The sequence below is a fragment of the Felis catus genome, chromosome C1 (assembly GCF_018350175.1).
Source record: "Felis catus isolate Fca126 chromosome C1, F.catus_Fca126_mat1.0, whole genome shotgun sequence".
Lineage (NCBI taxonomy): Eukaryota > Metazoa > Chordata > Mammalia > Carnivora > Felidae > Felis > Felis catus.
In genome coordinates this window covers 13,053,775-13,077,133 of record NC_058375.1, presented here as the reverse complement: position 1 = coordinate 13,077,133, position 23,359 = coordinate 13,053,775, and the positions used below count along the sequence as shown (strand labels likewise).

The 23,359-nt window shown below is 55.3% G+C and overlaps 1 protein-coding gene across 2 annotated transcripts in view; it reads right to left on the bottom strand.

Annotated features, from left to right (window-relative positions):
• Positions 1–23,359, bottom strand: part of IGSF21 (immunoglobin superfamily member 21) — a 236,864-nt gene that overhangs the window by 142,728 nt on the left and 70,777 nt on the right. The gene's annotated exons all lie outside the window — the stretch shown is intronic.

The window sequence follows — 23,359 nt, the reverse complement described above, 5'->3', positions numbered from 1 at the left end:
TGCCATTCTCTTGCTAAACATTTATTCCTGCCTGATACACATTTATTTGTTTGTCCACTGATCTTCCCCTCTCCCACCCCCTTACCCAACCAGGTTGGAAGCTTCATGAGAGCAGAGATTTTGTGTGTGCACGTGTGTGTGTATTTCAATCTTTTCTTCCTGGTGTTCAGATCGGATGGTTTCTATTGATCTATTTCAAGTTCACAGACTTTCCTCCGTCATCTCATTCCTGCTCCTGAGTCTATCCTGTGAGGTTTCTTTTTTTTTTTTTTTAACTTTAGTTATTGTATTTTTCAGCTCTAAAGTTTCTGCCTGGTTCTCCTTTATATCTTCTATTTCTTTGCTGAGACTTTCTATTTTAATACTTGTTTCAAGACCATTTGTGATTGCCTGTCCCAGCATTTTTACAATAGCTACTTTAAAGTCCTTGTCAGATACCTTCCAAGCCAGGTGCCATCTTATCAGTGGGGCCTGTTGATCGTCGCCTCGTGTGAACTGAGACTTTCACAGTTCTTTTGTGACTTTAGTTTGTATCTTGGACATTTTCAGGATTACCTTACGAGAGTCTGGTTTATGGACGTGTTTATACTCATTCTTTCAGGGGTACTTTAAACTCCAGGCTTCTTCCCCAAACCGCCTGCAAGGATTTATGTGCTAGATTTTTCAAATAGGTGTCCATCCATTCTGTCCAGGTCTCACAGTTGTGTTAGCAGGAGGTAAAAAGAGCCTCAGCCCAAAGTCCTTGACTTTGTGGTGTTTAATCACGACTTTATCCCTAGAAACTAGAACCGTCCCTGGCATTTTAATAGGATTTCAATAAATATGTGTTGAATGAGCCCCAAACTGAGCAAAAACAGGTGACTGGTGCTGGGCAGTTTTCAAAGGATATCTGTAATTATTATCTCACTGGTCACCATAGCAACCCTGTGGGATAGCATCCCCACTTTACAGGTGAGGAGACAGAGGCTCTGCGATACAGAACGACTTCCTCGTGATCACCCAGAAGCTGGCGTGGCAGGCCGGCCCTCTGACTCTGAATCCAGTACTCTTTCGCTATCCCTCCTGCAGAGCCCCCTGCCCATTGCCCTCCAATGGGAAGCAAGGGGAAAGCAGGGGTGAGGAGGAGGGGCAGGTGCCCAGAAGGACACAAGAAGCCTTGCTCCAGGCCGGCGGGATCAGACACCGGGCTGGGTCAGCAGGACACAACACCTCCACAAGGGGCAGCGGGATGACTGGTAGCTGAGGCCACGTTCAAGTTCAAAGCCAGCAGAGGATGCGAGGAAGGCCAGGGGAATGTGTCTGATAACTTTTCCAGGACGGCGAGAGACCCGAGGCCAGATGGGTGAATTTGTTCTATCGCATCCCTGACGTACAGTCCCCCGATCCCAGCTCTGGACAGTCACCTTGGCCCAGAAGTGCCTGTTCTGTGTCACTGAAGTCATCACTTTTTGAGGCAAAGTAGCGAGAGAGGAATCAGACCGTCGGGCCAGGAGCTCCCTGTGGGCGGGCAGGGACTCCAGGACCCCTCTCCCTGGGGAGAATCAGCCTGGGCTCACCAAGACGTGACTCGGAGCAGACAGACAGTCGGATGCTGGCAACAGCCCCACCAGCTGGATTTAAGACCCTGCTGGGCGGTCGACCATGGGGGTCGGGGTCACATAAGTTCCTGATGACGCCCTCCCCTTTCTGTGGCGCTGGGATTTACCTCCATGTGAAAGCGGGAGCTCCGTGCATCACCACTCATGAAGAAAAGAGGTCACCCCACCTCATGAAGATAAATACCGCAGCGTGGCACTGGTGACAGCCTCCCTGGGCTCCCTGTGCCGCGTAATTACTAGCATAATAAATATTATTACAGCAAAACAATTAATGCGACCAGACCTTTCAGGCAGGTACAGAGGGTTCCGTGAAATACACCTTCCGTGCGGGGCTAACAGGTGCTCCCAGCCGGGGACCGGGGTGAGGGGTGGCGCAGAGGGCGGAGGGGGCCTTTTGAGAAAAAAAAAGCCTCTGAGGGAAGAGGAGAGGTTAACGGCTCACCTGTCTCAAAGACGGATCCATTCTTCCTGCTGAATAGCTCTCCAAACTGTCTCTGCCCCGCACCAGTCCTGCCTTGGTTTAGGCCCCTAGAAGTCCGCCCCAGGACCCTGCACAGCCTCCAGCCATGGCCCTCCAACGCAGCCCCACCTGGGGTTTCAGCGATGTCTCTAAAATGCAAATATGACGACGCCACCTCCCTGGCTAATGCCACGCAATTTCCCTACCCCATTGCCTTCCAATTCAGGATCAAGTTCAGACTCTGTCATGGCCAACCGGGTCCCTAATGAGCTCGCCTCTCTCAGCCTCTCCAACTCAATCAGTCTCACGCCGCGTCTGTGCCACCGTGGCACCCACCCACCACCCCTCCCACACCCCCTCAGGTTGTTCTTTCCGCCTGGGTTGCTTCCTCTTCCTGGAATGCCCGTCTCTGAGTTCATTTAGGGAGATTTGTCCGTGCCCTTCCAGGTTCAACGCAACAGCCGCCCCTTCCTTGATTGGTCCGAGTCTGATGTGCCCTCTTCTGAGCTCGCAGACCCTTGTAAACGTCTCCATCATAGCCGTCCACGCCGACGGTAATGTCACACACGGCTCTTTGTGTATGTCTCTGCCGTCAGACCGGGAGCTTCTTAAGGTCGGGGACCTGATGTGCTTGTCCGGTTTCCTGCATGATGTTTGGCACGTGGTGGGTGTTCAGCCGGCATGCTGCACAGAGGAGGAAGTGAACGAGCCATCGCACGGACATGGCATATGACGGTGCTTGCTGGCCGTGGTGCCCTGGACGCGTGAGGATCATGCTGCAGCCCGGTGTCCTGATGTCACACACTGGATCCAAATCCTTCGTCGTCTCCCCGCTGCCTCTGGGATGAGGTCCAAACCTTTTCCCCTCACCCCCCTGGCCTGCCTCTTCCTCAGCTCATCGCTTGTCCCTCTGCCTTCCATAGGCTGAGCCTCAGCCATCGGAATCACTCAGTGCTCCCCATATATACTAGACATCGTGGGGCTCCTGGGTCTATGCACCTGCCATCACTTTACCCTCATGGCTTCCATAGAGCCTTCAGGGCTTAGCTTGGACATCACTTATGCCAGAGGCCTCTCCTGACACCAGCCCCAACCTCACCTACCCCACGCCCAGCACCCCAAGCCGGAGGTAAGTACCCCTCTCCTACCACCTACCATAGCCCTAACACGTTTGGCTAATCTGTCTCCCACTACCGCGGACTGTGAGCTCCTGGAGAGCCAAAAGCATGTCTCATGACCTGCAACATGAGGGCTTAGCATGCTGCTGGCTACACTGTTGGCATGAAAGGCACACTTACTGAATGGATGAACGAACGAACGAACGAATGAATGAATTCATGGCCGAACAAATAAATTCTACAGCCAACTTCAGCCGGCCTAGCCTTGGCCATAACATCCGATACTGTTGGGGCTGAAAAGTTTTTCTGCCTTAATGGGCTATGGGTTTCTACCCTAAATTTAGGCCATGAAAGAACACCTGGGGGGGGGGTCCCTACCCTCCGTCTCCTGGTTCTCACCTCCCCCAGCTCAGCTCTGAGCCCCCCCAGCCTTTGCAGGGAGACGTGCCTGCTACTTTCCGGCATCCATCCCTGCCCCAATCTCCAGGCTCTTGTGAAATATTCCCACTCTGTGATCTCCAGCCAGCTAATCAAATTCCCCTCTGTCAGACGCAATAGACGCTCAAAAGCCTCGTAGTATTAATGTATTATTCATGATGTATGCATTATTTATCATTAGTTTGTTTATTTATTATTAATTTGTGTTTCATTATTGATAATGACGTGGTTATACTATTAATAAGAAGGCTGGGGAAGGCCGTGCTGTGACCCTTTGCTGACGCCTGACGCTGCTCCAATTCCCTGGCGAGCCAAGACGGGGAGGGGGTCATCTTTCTTCCCATTTTGTGGATGGGAGACACTGAGGACAGAGAAGGGCAGGATTCGTTCAGTCAGTCGCCTTGGCTCTGAGCTGTATACCAGGGAAGGTGATGGGGGAGAAGAGCTTCATTAGGCGGCGTGTCCTGAGTTGACAAGAGGGCCAAGGGTCTGGGTTCCTGCAGGAGGCTGATGCTGGTCTCCATCTGGAACCTCGTGCTCTGCTCGTCCCAGGCTCCTTCACCTGAGTCCATCCGGGGCGCAGAAGCTGTCTTTGCTCTATCTTGTACACGGCACCTGCTCTGCGTGTGTGCGTGCTCCCCAAACCCTATCCTTCTTCCCCCGAGGGCTCATTTCCCAGCCTCCCTTGCGGGATGGTGGGGCCATATGACTGAATCCTGGCAGTGGAGTGTGGCTTCCAGGCCTGGGCCCTAGGAACGGCCTGTGCCATCCTCCCCACCCTCTCTCTGTGCCAGCTGCCTGGACGGAGGGGGCGCCGAGCACCTGGAGAGGGGCAGAGCCGTCAGGCGGAAAGAGCCTGGGTACTTGAATGACAGCATGGAATGACGTCCTCCCGCGGTCCCCGATGGACAAGGATACGAGTGAGGAATAAAACGTTACTGTGTTCAGCTGCTGAGATTTTGTCACAGCAGTGGTTCTACTAATACGTTCCATTAATATCGTGCACACAGTAGGTGCTCAGAAGGGTCTCAGTGAAAACAAAGTGAACGGGCAGATAAAGAAATAAGCCACAAGATCCGTCGATGGTTCTGGCTACACTGTCGTTGAGCTGGGCTCCCAAACCACAGATTACCATGGGGAAGTGGCCTTCTTGATCTTGAACCGGGGCCCTTCTGTTCTACAAATGGATAAACTGAAGCCCAGAGAAGGGAAGAGCCGTGGCCAAGGTCACAGGAACAATCGACAAGTAACTTAAGACCAGGACCCAGGTCTCCTGAAGCAGAGTCCTGGGGCCCTTCTGCCAGCCCCTCGGCTTCTTTCCAGCTGTATTTCATCGGACAGCCTGCCGTGCCCTCTGGAGCTTTCTCTGCATCCTTGGAGGCGGGTGAGGGGAACCACTGTTTCTCTATCCCTGGGTCAGGCCAGCATCCAAGAACAGGTGGGCCTTCCGGGAGGCAGAAGGCTGTGATGTAGGATGCCCACGAAATGCCCGACGAGCCCTGGCCACCTTGCAGGGCCTTCTCCAGGGCCAGGGCCCTCCCGGGCAGGGCTGGCTGTGCAGTCGACAACGCGGAGGAAGAAAAGGAAAACAGCTTCCGACCTTGAAGCCAAAGCCCTGGCTTGTTCTGCTGTGGACACACAGGGCAAGTCCCCATGCCTCCCAAGGCCTCAGTGGTCTCCTCTGAAAGAGGGGCTCACGGTGCTCACTGCTCAGGGCAATGGTGACATCAAAACGCCTTCTTTGTATGGGGAGACTTATCCTTATATCTGAGCGCTGGGAGGGCCGGGGACAAGGCAGATACAGGGAACTGATTGCCGTGCCCCTCACGAGGGGCGGCTGCAGGTGCAGACCGCCCGGCCATCACTCCCCTGCCTCGGCTGCCCGGCTTCCCCACGGGCTCCCCTCTGGCACCAGCAAGACTGCTCAAAGGACTTTTCTAGAAAGCTTTGGGGCAGACGGCCCAGTTTGGGTTGGCCGTTGGGGCTAAGCCTTGGGAGCACAGAGGCTGAACAGGCATCACCCTCCCCCACCTTGTACCCTCTACGGAGCACACAGAGCGCCTGGCTGACTTGTGTCCTCCAACTTCCTTCGAGAGCACGAGGACAGACTCATGAGCCACTGGGAGGCCTCTCTGACTTAGAATAAAATTTAAAATATGGATCACACGTTATTAAGGAATATTTTACAAGAAAAATAGTTATTACTCAAGGAACATCGTCTAAGCTAGGTTATAAACTGGGCTTAATCAGCAAAACGAGGCAACTTAATGAAAAAAATTACAATTTAAAATAGGCCCACGTTAAATAATAATGCCTCAGAAACACAGAGGTCCTTTAGCCTATAAGAATTAATTGTTGGACTCGGAAGCTAAAGGCATGATAAAGGAATCCTTAATTTTTGGATCTTTTATTTTTCTCTCCCTTCCTTCACCTTGGCACCCACGGATCTGGAAATTTGCAAAGGGAATCTGTTCAGTAGCCATCGTCTCCTCCCATCTGTGATTCGGATGGTCCCGATGAAGCGTGGCTTTGCTCACTGGATCTGCTCGGTGCTAAATAAACTCACGTGACAGACTTTCCCACTGATGATTTAGGGGACGGGCTCGCTTGGCAGAATCAAAGCCCCCGAGTGAAGGCTCTTCAAGCAGGGCGACTCAAGTCGTTAGGGCGGTAGCCTTACCGGTCCATGCGACCTGCAACCTTCACTCTAGAAACCACTAGAAACGGTCCCATGGGGGCGCCCGGGTGGCTCAGTTGGTTAAGCATCCAACTCTTGGTTTCGGCTCGGGTCATGATTTTGTGGTTCGTGGGTTCGGGCCCCACATCGGGCTCTGGGCTGGCAGTGCAGAGCCTGCTTGGGATTCTCTCTCCCTCTCTCTCTGCCCCTCCCTCTTCACGCTTTCTTTCTCTTTCTCTCTCTCTCTGTCTCAAAATAAATAAACTAAAACTTAAAAAAAAAAAAAAAAAGAAATGGTCCCATAAAGCAGAGTGGTCTCAACCAGGGGCAATTTTTGCATTCCCCAGGGGACGTCTGGCAGGGTCTGGTGATCTTTTTGGCTGTCACAGCTGGCATCTACATGTCGTGGCCAGGGATGTGCAAACATCCTTTAAGGCACAGGAGAAGCCCCGCAATCGAGAGCCGTCCGGCCCCAAACGTGCCTCCAACAGCGAAGGAGAGCAAACTTCTGGAAGGTAGGACTGTGCGCTCGGAAGTTTGCAGGCGCGAGAGCCCGAGAGAGCCTGCACACATCTGAAGCTGGGAAGGTGGATTCTTGAAAACCTCCCCCTCGACACGACCCCGGCACCCGCTGTGCCCAACGCCTCTCACCCGAGCTTCTTTACCACCAAAATGGATCAACTCACTCCATCAGAGCATCTCTCCTGCCCTCCAGAACCTATTTGGATCGTGCGATACAAGCATCCCAGGAGAAAGTTCTCTCACGGTCACCCTTGGCCAAATGCATTTATTCTGCAAAGCAAAGGAGCCCAAGCTCACAAAGGGGAGAGTCTTCAGGGCTCCTGCCTCCCAGGGGAGCACTCAGTGCCTCCCTCCTCGCCAATCTTGCACTGCCTGCTTGGCAGAAGCAATCTGGTCCTCATATTAATACTTTATTAAACGCACGCGTCGTGCAAGATACACATCAGCCTATTACAGCTGTTCAGTTATAGAGCGCCTTCTTGTCACCCGAAGGCTATTCGGGCCTGATTTGCTCACCATCTAACTTCTTCCTGCTTCGGGCCAAGGGACAGATTGAAGTGGGGGGGGGTGAGATGGGGAGGAAGTGGGTCGGTGCGGGGTGAGCCGGAGATATTTACTCCCATCCTCCGAGGCTGCAGGCTTCCTGCTTCCCAGGGAGGACAGAAAGGCATGGGACCTCGACGGAAGAGTTGCACGAACCACGTCCAGGGCTGGATAAAATTCAGGAATGAGACTCCCATGGTAGTTCTAGCTCAACTTACCCAAGAACAGCAAGCCTGCTGTGTGCAGGCATTGAGCAGGCCAGCCAGCCCTTCCGGTAGGAATGGGCTGGAGGCGGACCGTGAAAACAGGCCGGCATCCTGCTCCATTCCTAACTCCATGCTCTGGGAATTCGAGGCTCCAGTCTTCGTAAGCCATCGAGCAAGAATCCTGATGCCTGCCTCCCGGGGCTGGAGAGAATACATGCACAGCACTAATGTATCACTCAATACGCGGCTGACCCTAGCACGGTCGGCATGATTTTATTCCTTTTTAGAAGCAGGATTTATGGCAAAATGCACAAATCTCAAGTGAGCAACTCGATGAATGTCTTCATATCACACGCTCACGCAACCCACCCCCCCCCACCCCGGATCAAAACACAGAACGTTCCCAGCAGCCTTGGAAGTTCCCTCGTGCTCCTCGCCAGGCCCCTGCCCCCACCCCAAGGGTACCCTCTGTTCTGGCTTCGCCATCCCCGATTAGCTTTGCTTCTTGGCCCTCACAGAAATAGAATCACGCAAGACGTGCCCTTGTGTGTCCGGCCACTGTGTCTCAGCAAGGTGTGTGTGACATTCATCTATGAGTTGCGTTTATCAGTAGTTTGTGCCTTAAAAGTACGATCCCTGGGTAATATTCTGTTGTAAGAGATACCGCGATACATTTATCCATTCTACCACTGAGGGATGTTTCAGGTGGTTTCTAGTTTGGGCATATTATAAATAAAGCCGATCGTGTCACTGAAATATGAATCTTAGCCCAAGGGGACAACCGGCCAACCCCTTTCTTCCCGGGGAAACTGATCTCTGTCTTCAGCCAGGTCCTGGTGGGGAGGCCCACCGGTAGGTAATGAAGACAAAGGCTGCCTTCAACGTGCCCACGCAGCCCTCTGGGACCTTTGCCCTTCCTCTCAGGGGCACTCGGGATATCCCGTGAGAATGTTGGCCACTTAACTGCCTTTGATGGGAAGGGCTCTTCCCGCCCCTCCTCCCGCCACCGCCTCCTAGGGGCCCATCAAAGCCAATCTCCGACCCCTCCCCAAATAGATGGCACTGCGTTTGAAAGCGCTTTGCTCGTCGCACGCAGACAAGTCCTTCTGTGTCTCATCCTCGCACAAGCCTGTGGGGAGGCCAATGTCCCCATTTTTCAGGGAGGAAAACTGAAGCCCACGGGTTCATCTACTTGCTCACTTACCGGACAAATAGTCGTGAAACCCCTGTTAGCTGCTGGGCCCACGCACCTGGAAAGAGCCCAGAATTAAGCCGGTGGGAGATGCGTAAACGCAGAAGCGCACCTCTTGGCAGACTCGCTCCCCTTCTGCATCCTTCAGCCCCGGGCGCCCTTGTATTCTCCCAAATCCTCCGCCTGCTTTCTGCACCATTAGTCTCGGCTCCCGGTGAGATGAAATTCTCTGTGGTTGCTTTTCTCCCCCCTTCGATCCTTCCATAATCCACAACAAGCCTTAGGAACACAGAAGCGCCTAATAAATGCTCTGAAGCGCACGATGGAGGGTGGAATTGTTGACCTGACGGTGTAATTCTGAATTTCCAAGTCTACGTTAAGAGAGGCTTGCTCACACCCGAAGAGCCCTCCCGCAAGTAGGTGTCGCGTGTGTGGGGGGCAAAGCACGTCAAGGTCCAAGAAGGACCCGGCATGCCCTTGCTGGCTGAAGAGGGGATATGCAGACAGCCTACAGGGGCAGAGAGCAGTCCCCACGGCCAGCCAGCGAGCAGACACAGGCCTCGGTCCTACACCCACAAGGAACCGAACTCTGCAGCGAGCCGCACGAGATTGGAAGTGGATTCTCCCCCAGAATCTCCGGACGACAGCCTGGAAGGCCACCACCTTGTGAGGCCCCGAACAGGGAAATGAGGCTAGCCCACTAAGACTGCTCGCCTACAGAAATGTGAGCCAAGAGACGGTTGTTGCTTTCAGCCGCCGATACGACATGCTTGTTTGGGACTACGGCAGCCGGTGGCTTCTGAAGCGCCAAGCAGACCGCACCACTCCCCTGCTCCAAGGATTCATGCAGCTCCCAGCTCGCTGGACAGTGAGAACCTTCTTGTGGTCCGGAAGGCCAGCACAGCTCCCTTGCGTCTTACCACACCCTCTGGCTCACTCCGTTCCAGCCACACTGGCCTCTTTGTTTTGCCATAAACACCCCAAGCTCGTTCGTACCTCAGGACCTTTGCACCTGCTGTTTCTTCTTCCTGGAACGCTATCTTCCCAGACTATGTGCATGGCTTGCTTACTCATTTCATTTTGATCTTTGCTCATTGTCATGCCCACTGCCCCCCCACCCCCGCCCCGGAGGCCTTCCTTGATCGCCCAATCTAAAATTCTCCAAAATGCCCACCTAACTTCTCTCCTATCCCTGAAATTGCTTTACTTTGCATAACCCTACGTCTCTGTCCGACACTGTGTTTTAACTTATGTGGATTTAGTAACAATTACGGATACCCTTCTATCCCCGCTGACCAGAACATCAGCCCCACAAGGGGATAGGCTTTGTCTATCTGTTCACTGCAGTGTCGCCAGCACCCGGGACGGCATCTGGGAATCATCACCACCATACAGTACTTACAGTGAGCGAGGCGCTGTATTAGGTGCCGTTTACTACTGTTATGCCCAGAATTCGTGATCCCCAAAGACCACCAGGGAGCCGAGTCCGATGCAAAAGCAAAAGAGCCTTTATTCGAGCTAGCTCGAGCTCAATCCCCTACCTGCACCAACGCAGCGGTGAGATACCAGGGACAGAGAGCGAGTTTCACAAGCACAAAGGTTTTATAGGGGTCTAGGGGCAGCCGATTGGCTGGGGAAGGGGCGTGGCCTCGGCCGATTGGCTGGGGAAGGGTCAGAGTCCTGCGTGTTTTGATCAGGAAGTTTGAATGGGTGAGTGGGAGGTTACTCAAGGGGAGGAGGCGTGGTCTAGGTGAAGGACACAGAACAAGATGGAGTCGGCAGGGGTAGGCCCGCCCTTTCAACTACTTTCAGGAAAACGACAAGTCAACACGACCATCTTTCGACATTACAACAGATTATCCTACAGACCAAGCTTCCAAAAGAAAAATCCCACAGGCAGGATTCTGTACTTGCTCACGAATCCTTGACAGCTTCCAGGGTTTTCCCTGGCTCTGATTCTGGGCTCCCTTTTGATTAGAATCCTGTGTATAGGTCACCTTGAGTCAGCTGTCCTGGGGGCACAGCTGGGACTCTTAAGGCTTCAGCACATTTGGAGGCAAAAGGCTCTGGAGGCACCCCCTGGTGGGGTTCAGATCCCAACATATGAATTTGGGGTGGACACAAACATTCCGTCCATAACAGCGACACCGTAATAATCTAACACTTTTCCCGACGAGCCCAGAGAGGGGGAGCGTTTCTAAGTCCTCTCGGATCCTGTATTTCCAACCTCAGTCTGTCTCAAACAACATCGCAAAGGGGGTTTTGAACACCCAAACTGAAACGAGACCGGCCTCGTGTTTTATTTCCAAAGCCGATTCTCGGGGTTAGCTCCCTTCACAATGGGCTGTTTGAGTCATGCTCCTGTAAGCTTCGCTTGCTCACAGCCCCCTTCTCCATCCTTCTCCCTGTCGGCAAGATAAGAAGGGGTTGGGTTAAGACCAAGGATGACAAATGTCCCCTGGACGCATGGGATGGTTTTTTTTTCCACGGAGAAGGCAACTTCCCACTGGGTTCTGGAAGAAGAGACCCAGCCTGCTCTTATCAATATTTTTATCTTTAATGACTTCTCTCATCGGTGGCTTCAAGAATATTTGTTTATTGCAGAAAATAAATAATACCAGTAACAGTAAAGAAAAAAAAAAACACCCTGTCCTCACAGAGAAAGGCATTGCTGATAGTTTGGAATCCTCACCCCCACCCCCCATCAACATTTTAGTGGGACTCAGTGACATGGTGTCATTGGACATGTAAACCCAAATTGTCTCATGCCCAATAATGAGGGTTAAGGTGGTTTTTTTTTAAGTTTATTTATTTATTTGGAGAGAGAGAGAGAGAGAGAGAGAGGGAGAGAGAGAGAATGCAAGTGAGTAGGGGAGGGGCAGAGAGAGAGGGAGAGAGAATGCAAGCGAGTAGGGGAGGGGCAGAGAGAGAGGGAGAGAGAGAATGCAAGCGAGTAGGGGAGGGGCAGAGAGAGAGGGAGAGAGAGAATGCACGAGAGTAGGGGAGGGGCAGAGAGAGAGGGAGAGAGAGAATGCAAGCGAGTAGGGGAGGGGCAGAGAGAGAGGGAGAGAGAGAATCCCAGCAGGCTCCACACTGTCAGTGCAGAGCCCAACTCGGGGCTCAATCCCAAGAACCGGAAGATCATGACCTGAGCCGAAACCAAAGGTCAGGTGGCCCCGTGAGGGTTAAGTTCACGTGTCAACTTGAAGGGGTCATGGGGAGCCCAGGCTAAACATTATTGCCGGGCACGTCTGGAAGGGTGTTTCTGCATGAGATTAGCGTTTGAATCAGGGGACTCCGCAAAGTAGATTATCCTTCCCAGCGTGGGTGGGCAGCCGCCACTCCATGGAGGCCCAGGAAGAGAACGGAAGACAGAGGAAGGAGGAATTTGCTTCTTTATTGGCTCTCAGGCTCTCAGGCGTCTGGACTCGGACCGAATCACATCACTGGCTTTCCCGGGTCTCCAGCACGCAGACGGCAGATCGTGGGACTTCTCCGCCTCTGTTTCTCTGGAGAGCCCTGACTCACACAGATTCCTAGACCCAAGAGTGGGGTCTAGAGGGAGAGAATCTTGGGGATGAGTTTTCTGGCTTGCTTCTGGGGTTTCCGGAACTGGCTCTCTACTCTGATTAGATGTGCAGACGCTACTGACTATTTATTTCTGTCTTCGGCAGTTGGAGCTGCTCTCACCGAATATCCCAGACCGAGGGGCTTATAAACAACAGAAATGAGTTTCTCACAGTTCTGGAGGCTGGGAATTCTAAGATCAAGGCGCTGACACATTCAGGGTCTGGTGAGGGCCCCTCTTGCCGCGTAGATGGGCTCTTGTCTCTGTGTCCTCTCAGGGTGAGGGAACCCTCTGGGGTCTCCTTCATAAGGACGCTGATCCCATCCATCCATGAGCGCTTCCGCCCTCGTGACCTATCACCTCCCAGAGGCCCCACCTCCTCATGCCATCACCTTGGGGGTTCAGATCCCAACATACGAATTTGGGGTGGACACATTCAGTCCATCACGGCAACACCGTAATAATCTAAAACTTTTCCCAACCAGCCCAGAGAAGGGGGGCTCTCGTAAGTCCTCTCGGATCCTGCGTTTCCGACCTCGGGCTGTCTCAAACAACATCGCAAAGGGGGTCTCGAACACCTAAACTGTAAGGCGAGCACTTGCAACTATGAAGGAGTTTCTCCTGCAGGCCCCACCCCGCTGCCCAGCTCAACGGGGAGGCAGGATATGGCCCGAGAGGTCAACTTGTCCGTCCCCCTGCCTCCAGGCTGAAACCAGGCCACGAATTGGATGCGAGCCCCATTCCTCTAGGATTTCCCCCTTCTTTCTGTTCTTGCCCCACCTGCGTCTTTGTTCTCAGGACTGAGGGAAACCGATCCTCGTGCTCCCAGGGCAACCGGATGCGGACCGCTTTGTCTCCATGTTTGCAAATCTGAGCGACTCTTCTCCGACACCCGACCTTCCCGGGACCTCCTCCCTTTCACTCCCCTCCGTCCCTGAGCCCGGGCTCACAGATGTCACACCAAGCAGCTGGCACTCAGAAGGTAAGCTGGCAGCCACATAACACTAACAAGTGTCCTAGATAGTGAGTGTCCCGATAGGGGGACCTGGGTGTCACCCGTTGCTTGGAGGTCGTCCGGGTCCTGGCTCACGTTAGGTGCCTTTCAGGTGGTCATGAATGAGAAGTGACAGCAGCGGGAAGCAGACCACGGTGGCTAAAGGCCCGTACCCTGGAGCTCGACTAGCTGGGTTCGAATCCCTGCTCTGCCTTGGGCAAGTGACTGCGCCACCCTGAGCCTCGGTTCTCCCATCTGTGAAACGGAGACCACAGCAGTCCTTCATAGGGTCAGAGGAGTTCATGAATTCGTACTCTCAGAGCAGTGCTCGGTACCTGGCTAGCCCTCCAAACCACAGAGCTTTTACGATGGTGTTGTTATCATGGGCTGAACCCTGTCAGACACCTTGATACCTGCTGTATGGACTCTCCACAACCACCGATAAGACAAGAGCTGGCCACAGCTTGCAGATAAAGGACACAAGGCTTAGAGAGGCACACGCCAAACTGCGGCCCTCCCAGGGTCAAATCCTGCCCGTCGCCTGTTTCGGTAGGGCCCACCAGCTCAGAATGATTTTTAGGTTTGTAAATGGTTTGCATTTTAAATGGCTGTATAAGTACCCACGTAACATATTTGCTTTTACCTCTCGGCCTGGAAACCTCTCTGGCTCTTTCAGAAAGCGTAACCCCAGGCTCAGAAAGGGCTACAGGCCGGGGGTGGCATTCCGAGTCCCAAAGGTGTCCCTTTTCAGACAGACCCTGCTGTCCTGGTTCTAGCAGACGTATCCCCCCCTCAGCCCATGTGAAGGAGATTCAAACACCTTTCACTCATTTACTCGTTCAATGGCTGTTTATCAAGGCCCACAGGCAGAGCCAGCCACGGGCCTGTCCTCACGGGCCTTATATCGCTCGACACCTAGGGCCGCCTGTGATGAGCCTTGCCATACCCGAGCTCTGGGGTCTCTATTGAAGGATTCTGGGGTCTCTACTGAAACTGCATTGACCAGGAATCTCCTCTGGTGGCTGATATGTTATGTCCTTCAGAGAAAGCCCCCCGCGCCCTCCCCACCCACCCCGAGAAGCTCAGGGATTTCAAATCGCACCATCGCACGCTGGCCCGACGTATTCTAGAATCCTAGAGAGCATCAGGAGTGGTGTCCCTCTCGTACCACCCGACCCCGCGTGGGGCCAGTGGGCCAGGCCCAAGGTGCCTCTCCCTGGGGCGGCCAGGGCTTAGCGGATGCCTGCTCTGTGCCCTCATTGAGTGTCATTGTTGACATTCCTCCCTTCCCTTGACTTCGCCGTCCAGCATGTTCTGATGGTGTCGATCGGAAACGGATACGCCGATTCAGGCAGGGAGGAAGGGCCACCAGAGTGTCATCAGAGTGGTCGTGCAATCATCGAGGGCATGATAAAGGCTCCTGGTGTTCGCCGTGGGCCAGCTTCCTGTGCCAGCCCCTGCCGGCCCGAGGAGTGTGAGATAGCATCGCTCAATCTACTTTGAATACATGGAGAGCTATAATAGGCTTATGAAAATATGGGTGTTTACAGCCTTGTTCTCGTCGTGGGAAAACTGACGTTGGGAAAGCGCACGATAGAAATCTGACATGCTTGGAGGATGTGAATGGAGTTAAAAGTGAAACGGGCAGGCGGGAGGCAGCGGGGAGGGGGGCGGGGGGGCCGGGCGGAAGGAGCCCGGCAGGCCCGGCACGGAATGTTCCAGTCGCCCGGTGCTCCCCGGGACTACATTGGCCACTCCTGAGGTGGAAAGAGGGAGGGGAGGTCAGGGCGAGGGAGGACTGAGGTCACAGATTTAATATCTGGCTCATTTGTAGGTGGGTTTAATCAAGATTGGAGGACGGAAATAAATGATTCCACTTACGCACAGGGCACAGAAACGGGCGCCAGGTGCTTTGGAGCTCTTACCGCTGGCTTCCGGAAGGTTCTACTCAGAACGCTGAGGCTCGGATGTAAAACTTAAAATCTTGGGAGTGGGATGGGGGAGGGAGGCCTGTGAAGAAGGGCCGATCCTCATGGTCTAGTCAGGGGCAGAGGGGGCCAGGCCCCGGGGATAGGTGCCCCCCTTACTATTTCCCTGAGGAGGGACAATAGCTGGGTCCCAGACCCTGGATATCCTGGATCAAGTCTGATGTCCGTCACCAACGTGCAGAAGGAGCTGGGACCAGAAGGCTGTTGGTGTGGCTTAAAGACCTGCTGGGAAATTTCTGGTCGAAAGATTTCTCTAGCTCTTTAATATTCCAGGGATAATTGTGTCCCTAGGTAGGAAAGCCTTCCCTTCAGCAACAGCCTTAAAATGTTCTTGCTGCTGGATCAGTCCTCCGAGCCACAGTTCGGACGCCACCATTTCTCCTGCTCCACAACCCTCACTGGCTCCCCAGTGCCCTGGAGGCTGAAGTCTGCACTCCTCAGCCCTGCCAGATGTCAGTCCAGCTGCCCCTTAGCCTCTCCTCCAGGGAGCTCCGTCCCCCTCCCAGTACACGCTCAGTCCCTGACCCAGCATTTTGCTGTTCCCTTTGCCCAGAATGCCCTCCTCGTCCTTCGGTATCCCGGGCTCCGTTAATTGGTCCCTTGAGGGCCTTCCTAATTTCACTTCCCCTTCGTGTAAGGGGAACACTGTATCTTTGCTTCCATAAATGCTCGTCTCTCTGACAGGGTCCCCATCTCATGTAAAGACTATCATCTGTTTACCCACCCATGCCTGGCTTAGAGCAGGATGAAGCAGCCGAGGACGGGATGGGGGCCCCATCTCAGCAACACCCTTCACGGGGCCATGCTAAGGTAGATAAGGCCCACGACACTCCGAGCAGGGCCAGTTTAGTGGCAGAGGTCACCTCCAAGGGCACTAATGATCCCCACTATTGGAGTGAGGAAGGTCTGGCCGAAGGGTAGCAGGTGGGGCGAAACGTGTCCCCCAGAAGATATGTGAATGCCTTTCCCTTGGCACCTGTGAATGCGGCCTTTCTTGGAAATAGGGTCGTTGCAAACGCCGTCAAGATGAGGAAGGGCCCGGACCCAATATCTGGTGCCTTTATAAGGATTGGAAAATGTGGACACAGAGCCACGAGGATGCCATGTGGCGACGGAGGCAGAGACTGGAGGGACACATCGACAAGCCAAGGACTGCCGCAGACTGCCGGCCACGCCAGAAGCCGGAAGAGGCAGAGAGAGAATTCGAACCCAGGTCCCCTGCACGGGTCCCCCTCAACCCCCAGTCCCATGGCCAACAGAGTCTCGGGGGGTCGCAAGCCCTGAGGGGGCATTCCCCAGGGGTGCCCCCCACCCCCCCGCCATCATCCCTCTGCAGGCTGTGCGATGGCCCCGGGGGGGGGGGGCTGATTCCCCAGGAGCATGAGCCCAGGAGGCGGGACCACCTCACCTGACGAAGCAGGGAGGGGGGGCGCAGCTCCCGATAAAACTTTGCCCATTTGTTAACATGTGTTCCAAGCCCAGATTACCGGGTGCGGAGCAGACAATGCAGGCGATTAAACAGCGCTTTTGCGAGCTCAGTGGCTGTGATTGCCAGAGGTGACAGATAGGGAAGCAGTGGAGCAGGAGGTGGGGGCGCCCGGGGGCGGGGGGGGTGGTGGCTGCTGGCTCCCTCAGACTCCGTCACCACCACCGCAGGCAACGTAACAGAAGGCACAGTCCCCGTCAGGCAAGGGCAGCATCGCCAAATCAGAGACCCACAGAGTCGCCGGGTCCGGGATGCTGAGGGCTCTAGGGTCAGAGGATGCTCCATGCGACCGTCCCGCTGGGAGATGTTTGGAAGGGTGGTGCCCACGCTGTGCTCGGCAGACCTGAGCGATCTGGGAGGGGCCGGGGCATGAGGGAGTCCAGTGGCAGTCACTGCTGTGACAGGGACACTCATGGAGGTCTTACTCGGGTCGGACACCCTGCCTGTCTTATCTAATCTTCACTGTGTGAGAGGACTTCTAACGTTATCCCCATTTTATAGATGATGAGACAGAGGCTTGGAGAGGTCAAGTTATGTAAACACATCACCTGGCCAGCCAGTCAGTATCGGGGGCAGCACTTGAACTCGGGGGCACCTCGCCGATGGGACACAGAGTCCCCAAACTGCTCTAACCGGAGCAGGTCCCCACACAAAGTTGTGCATAAAGCTGTGTGCTCTGGGAGGACATTGGTCTGGTTCATGTGCCTCAAGTGAAGTCCTCGAGCCCTGGGGCCACCGCCCTGGAGCCTCGTCCCTCCCTGCAGCCCGCGCCCCGAGAAAGTTGCTGCAGGGCCCCTCTCCTCGATGCCAGGACCGTCGGTCCCCTGTTGGCTACTGTCCCCGTCTGCCCCTCTGCCCTGTGTACCACCTCCTGGTGCCCGCTGCTCCCTCTCTGTCCAGCCCTTGGGTGCTGCACCTGGATTGCGTTCCTGATCTCTCCAAGATGCTTCTCTCTCAGGGTCCTCCTTGCCCCCCCTACCCCCGACACAGGCCACCAGCTTGCATCTGGCCCCACGCCTGGGGCATCCCAGCCTCAGTCCCAGACCCACCAACAAGAGGGATTGGGCAGATGAGAGGGAGAGAAGGGACTGACAGGGAGACACATCCAGCCACCCCCACCTGTCCCACGGAGCTTGTGTGTGTATGTGGCGAGGGCAGAGGGACCACAGAGGCCTTCCCACTGTCATTTTATGCCAATTCTTTGCAAACTACAAAGGCTTTTACCTCCACGATCTCCTTAGATCCTTGCAACACCCCAAGAGTTAAGTGGGGCCGGGAGGGGGGGTGACCGGCCTCGGGTCACCCGGCTATGACGCGATGCCCAGGCCTGTGTTCCTCCTGGTACCTTTGCTTCCACACTCTGCCCTCCCTCTTGACCCCCTACATTTTATACGGTTGGCCTCACTCCCTAATTTTAGAAATTTTCCCGGCCCGGAAGGACCACTGGTTTTGCTGCAGCATGAGGAACGCGCCTTATCCAACATCACAAACTCATCTGGAGACCGTCTGTATTTTTCAAGCCCTGGCGGGGTGGTTTGTCCGTGTTTTATAGCTAGGAAAATAAAAAAAGGAGAGACAAATGGGGAATGTCCTCCCCCAGTAGCCTGCGGGCCTGGCCTGTGCTCTACCTCCCTCCCTGCACAGGTCGGGGCCACCCTCCCGCCCATTGGCAGTCCAGGAGAAAAATGGTAGGCGAGACACCTGCCCCAGGGCACTGGAGCTGGCACCCAAGACTGGGGCACGTGCGACGCCCCGGAGCCCGCTCTGGGCGCTCTCCCCCAGCCCTGACCTCCACGGGCTCCTCCTCTGGTAAACAGACACCCTCCCCACCCCGCGAAGTCGACCCCGACCGTGGCCCACGCACAAAACGGGACATTCTACTCAATCCCATGTTGACCTTGAGATACCTCGTCATCAATTGTCAGAAGACAGCGGAACATCATCTACGCTGAAAGACTGAAATTTTGTTAAAAACCATCTCTGCGCAAATGTCTGGAAGGGATTAGGAGCCTCCTCTGAGCCAAGTATTTTAACTTTGACTTTTTAAATTCTCATCCCCTTTTACAGATGGAGAAGCCGAGGCTTGGGGAGGTGAGCAGGTCTGCCCAGGAAGCACAGCTAAGAAGCAGCCACCCCAACAATACCCACCCCTACGAAGAGCAGATTCATCTGCTGGGCATTATTCTAAGCCCTCTGCCTTCCTCACAGCGCCCCCCTTTGAGATAATCTTGGTTATTTCCCCACTTGCTAGATGAGGAAACAGGCTCAGAGTAGGTAAGCCACAAACCCAAGGCCACACAGCTGGAGTGGCAGAACCAGGACTGGAACCCAGGCAGGCTGTCCAATCCAGATCCTGGGTTCACACCAGATCCTGGTGTGGTCCAAAGCCCACCCTCTTGCCTGACACCCAGTGGCCTCTCAGGAAATTCTGCAGCCAGTCTGGGATTCTGAGCATCAGCTGACATCAGGCAAGCTCATTCATTAGAACATCTGGCTGGATGAATGGCCTTGCTGAAGGCAGCGTTTGTGGGGGGACTATGGGTGCAGGAGGATTCCCAAGGTCCAGAAAGGTTAAGTAACTTGTCCAAGGTCACACAGCTTACTGTGGGCTGACGGAGACCTGGAATCCCAGGTCTTGGGCTCTCACACCTCCTGCGTTCAAGGCATCCCTCCCGAGCCCACGGTCCCCCAGGCTTGCCATCCGGGGCCACACCACCTCTTTTCTCTAGGCCTCGCTGCCCTCCAGGTGCTGACGAGGCTGGGTTGCCTGCCCATGACCTTGGGAAGGGACAGCAGTGGTTTTAGCAATCTAAACACACTCCTTCCTCGCATCAAGACACCCGAGCACTGAGTGATTTGTATGCTTGGAGCACGTCACCTCCTTTCAGGAGACAGAGAGGCTGCCTGAAAAGTCATTTTTCAGCATTTGACACAAAGTCTCTTTCGCTCTCTCGCGAAGCCAGATAACCATCAGCAGCCAGGCCGATTAGAAAAAATATATACTTGGTACCGGGAAGCTGGGGAAAGAGAGGAAGCCAGCCCGTCAGTCTTCCTTCACTCATTTGGATGGGACGTGGCACAGCTTTCCCACTCGGCGCTGCGGCGGGGGCAGAAGGTTATCTTCCGGACAGATCGGCGTCCTGGGAAAACAGCGCCTTCCTGGGGTGGTGGCCCAGGCCTGGGCTTGGGAATCACGAGAACAAGAGTTCAAGTCCCAGCTCTGACGCTTCCTAGGGGAGTGACCTTGGGCGAGTCACTTCCCCTCCCAACGCCTCAGTTTCTCCTTCTGACAAATGGGCATAATAACGGGGCTCGGGTAAGATAATGCATCTTGAGCACCTGCATCAGAGTCTGGTGAACAGTGAGCCATCGATAAATGTCAGCTCTGATTTGGATCGTTTGGTGGGGGGGGTTGGGGGGGGTGGGCAACTTTAGGACCCGTGGAGCCCCGTGCTAAGCCGTGGCTGTGGAAACAGGCCTCAGGCTCTCTTCCTGACGTCTAAGTGTATTGGCTGTCGATCTCTGGGCCATGCAGTGTATATCTCAACACACTTCTGGGCCTGGCAGGCAAGGGAGAGAATCGGACCTCACCAGGCACGGTGGGTGGGCTCCACGGCCAGGAAATGGCAGAGACCAGTTCTCTCTCTTCCCCTTGTGTGCCACCACCCGCACCCCCACAGCAGAAACGATGCCCTCTACACTCAGCAGGGACTCAGGAGCTGTCCAAGACATGGCCCCTCCTCCCTGCGTGCACATCAACTCGAATCCCGAAGGTCAATACAGAATCGGTTCGGTGAGCATTTAGTAATACCCACATCTCTCCCCTCGCTCCCCCCCCCCCCCCACCACCCCGGCATCTGTTCAGCCTGCTGGCACCTTTCCCTGGGATCACGGGACAACCTCCTTCCTGCCTCCCTGCCTCCAGCCTCGCAGAGCAGAGCGCTCTCGCCAGCTTCGGTCCCCACTAAGCCCCTTCAATGCCTCCGCCACCCCAGTGTCTGTGTCAAGGGGAAGGCCGCCCCAGGAGAAAGCCCCAGCCTCCTCATCTGAGCTCCCCTTGCCCACCTTCTCTCTGGACGCACCTGCCAGCCTCAGCGAGTGCCTGCAGTTCTGGAAGGCTCTGAGCTCTCACGGCTGCTGGCAGGGCTTGGCACCTGCTGCTTATTCCTTGCGCGGCGACCTTCCCTCTCCTTCCGCATCAGCGCACTGCCTCACCTGTCACCTTCTGTGGGAAGCCTTCTCTGCCTCGGGACTGGGCTCCCCGCTGGCTCCCACGGTCCCCTGCGCTTCCCCCATGGACGGTCTCCGTCTGCGTGCCTGTCACCCCTCCAGACGGTCTCTCATCCCAGGCTGTGTTTTCGGTTTCCGGCACACAATGGTGCTCAGCAGCTACGTGTGGAATGAGAGAATCCACGGGGCACCTACTATGTGCTGCTTCCTGTGTCAGGCACCGGGAACACAGAAGAACCAAGCCCAGCACCTTGCCCGGGGGAGGTCAAGACTGAGCACCAGGGTGGACGCGACGTACCAACAGAGAACGTCAAGGTGCAAAGAGAACAGAATTCGTTCCAGACAGACACAGGCAACAGGGCGGGGGCAGCTCGGCGCAGGGGCTGACACGTCCTAACGGAGTGAGGGTGTCTGGGGGGGGGGGGGCTTCCCAGGGAAGGTCCCTGGTAGGTGCTGAGGGATCCGGAAGGTGAACAAAGAAGGGGAAGGAGGGGTCCCCGCGAGCCTCCCATCTATCCTTGGAGCCCCGCCCACCTCCAGCCTCCTCGTGCTGTGCCACTGGAGGCAGGGGGCGCCCGGCCCTCCACTGGGGACAGTCTGGTGTTGTGCAGGAGCGAGCCCTTGCTGGATATGCTCCTGGGTTCGAGTCCAGCCCTGCCACTTTGTCCCCATGTGACCTTGAGTAGGACGTTTAACCTTCAGGAGGTTCCGTGAGATTGGAGTGACGTTATTATCCCCCTTCAAGAGGGGGCGTCCTGGGTTGATCAGGGCCCCCCAACATTCGCGTCCACCCGGCACGTCAGAATGTGGTCTTCTCTGGAAGTAAGGTCTCTGCAGAGGTGATCAGTTACAATGAGAGCCCTTACTGGAAGAGGAGAGACAGACCCACAGGGAGAGTGCCATGTGGCAGCGGCAGACAGAGAGGGGTGTGTCCACAAGCCACGGGACGCCAAGAATCACTGAGGACCAGCAGGGCTAAGGAAGGATCCTTCTCTGGAGCTGCTGGAGGGAACTCGGCCCTGCCAATGCCTTGAGTTCAAAGTCTCACCTTCACGGCCGTGAGAGAATAAATTTCTCTTGTTTTTAGCCACCCGGGTCGTGGTAATTTGTTAGGGTGGCCCCGGAAAACGGACAGGGTGGGTGTAAGAGCCAAAATACGGAGTTCGCGCAGTTAGCACGGAGCCTGCACCGAGTAGATGCCCCAACACGTTAGTGCTCGTTGCTTTTTATTAATCCAACAGACGTGCCTCCCTTCCCTCCCTCTTCCAGGGGCAGAGGCCTCCTGGCCTTCCCCTGCCGGCCTGTCCGCTGCAGCTCGGTGCACACCCGGCTTCTTCCTAAATTCTTCCCATCATCTTACACGCGCTCCCGGTCCGGGGACTCGGAAAACAAGCCACAGGATCATTCCTTCATCGAGTCAGAGTCTCCGGGTCAAAAAGTATCTCAGAGGCTGACTCCTTGAGTTCTCTCCCGGTTCCTGAACGTCCTCTAAACCACGGCACCGTGTCCGTATGCTCACAAATACCCTCCCTGCGTGTGCCTGTGCACACACACACACACACACACACACACACACACACATTCAAATCCTAACGGGCAGTATGACCCTAGTCCACTTGCTGAATGTTGTTGGTCCTCAGTGTCCCCGCTGCGGACCGGGCTGTGGCCTCTGTCCTCTCTGGGCCCCAGGGCAGCCACAGGACAATGGTCCAGGGGTGGTCACTGTGACTGCAGCAGACATGGCTCTTCTAGAGACTTCACAGATACGTAACCTCACCGACTGCTCCCATCGACTCTATGAGGCGGTCCTCGTTCCCATCTCGTGGATGAGAAAACTGAGGCACAAAGAGAGGTTAACTGACAAGCCCCGGCAGAATCAGGATGCAGCTCCAGGGGCCTGGCCCAGTGCTGTGCTCACCCCACAGCACTGCAGGAGCCCCGGGCAGGTGACACCATCCTCCTTTCACAGAGGCAGGAAAAGGCCCCAGGACACTGAGCTGGTGAGTGACAGAGCCGAGGGGCAAACCCAGGCTTGCTCGGCTCCAAAGCAAGTACTTGGATGGTGGGGGCTCTTCTGCCGCCTGGAGCCTGGGGAGGGACAGACAGATGCACAACCGATAGCGAAAGGGACGCCCGTTGGCCCAGGATGCAGCAGGGGAAGGGACGGTGGCACCCGACTCTCAGAACAGGCAGGTGCCGCATGCCCGGGGTCGGACGTGGCCAGCGCCTGCCACACAGGCCTTCTGCCCTGGCCCCACCCATCCCCTCCTCCATCCCCAAGACCCACTGAGGGAGCCAGAGCCACCTACTGTCCTGTGACCAGAGGCCCAGGTTGCAAA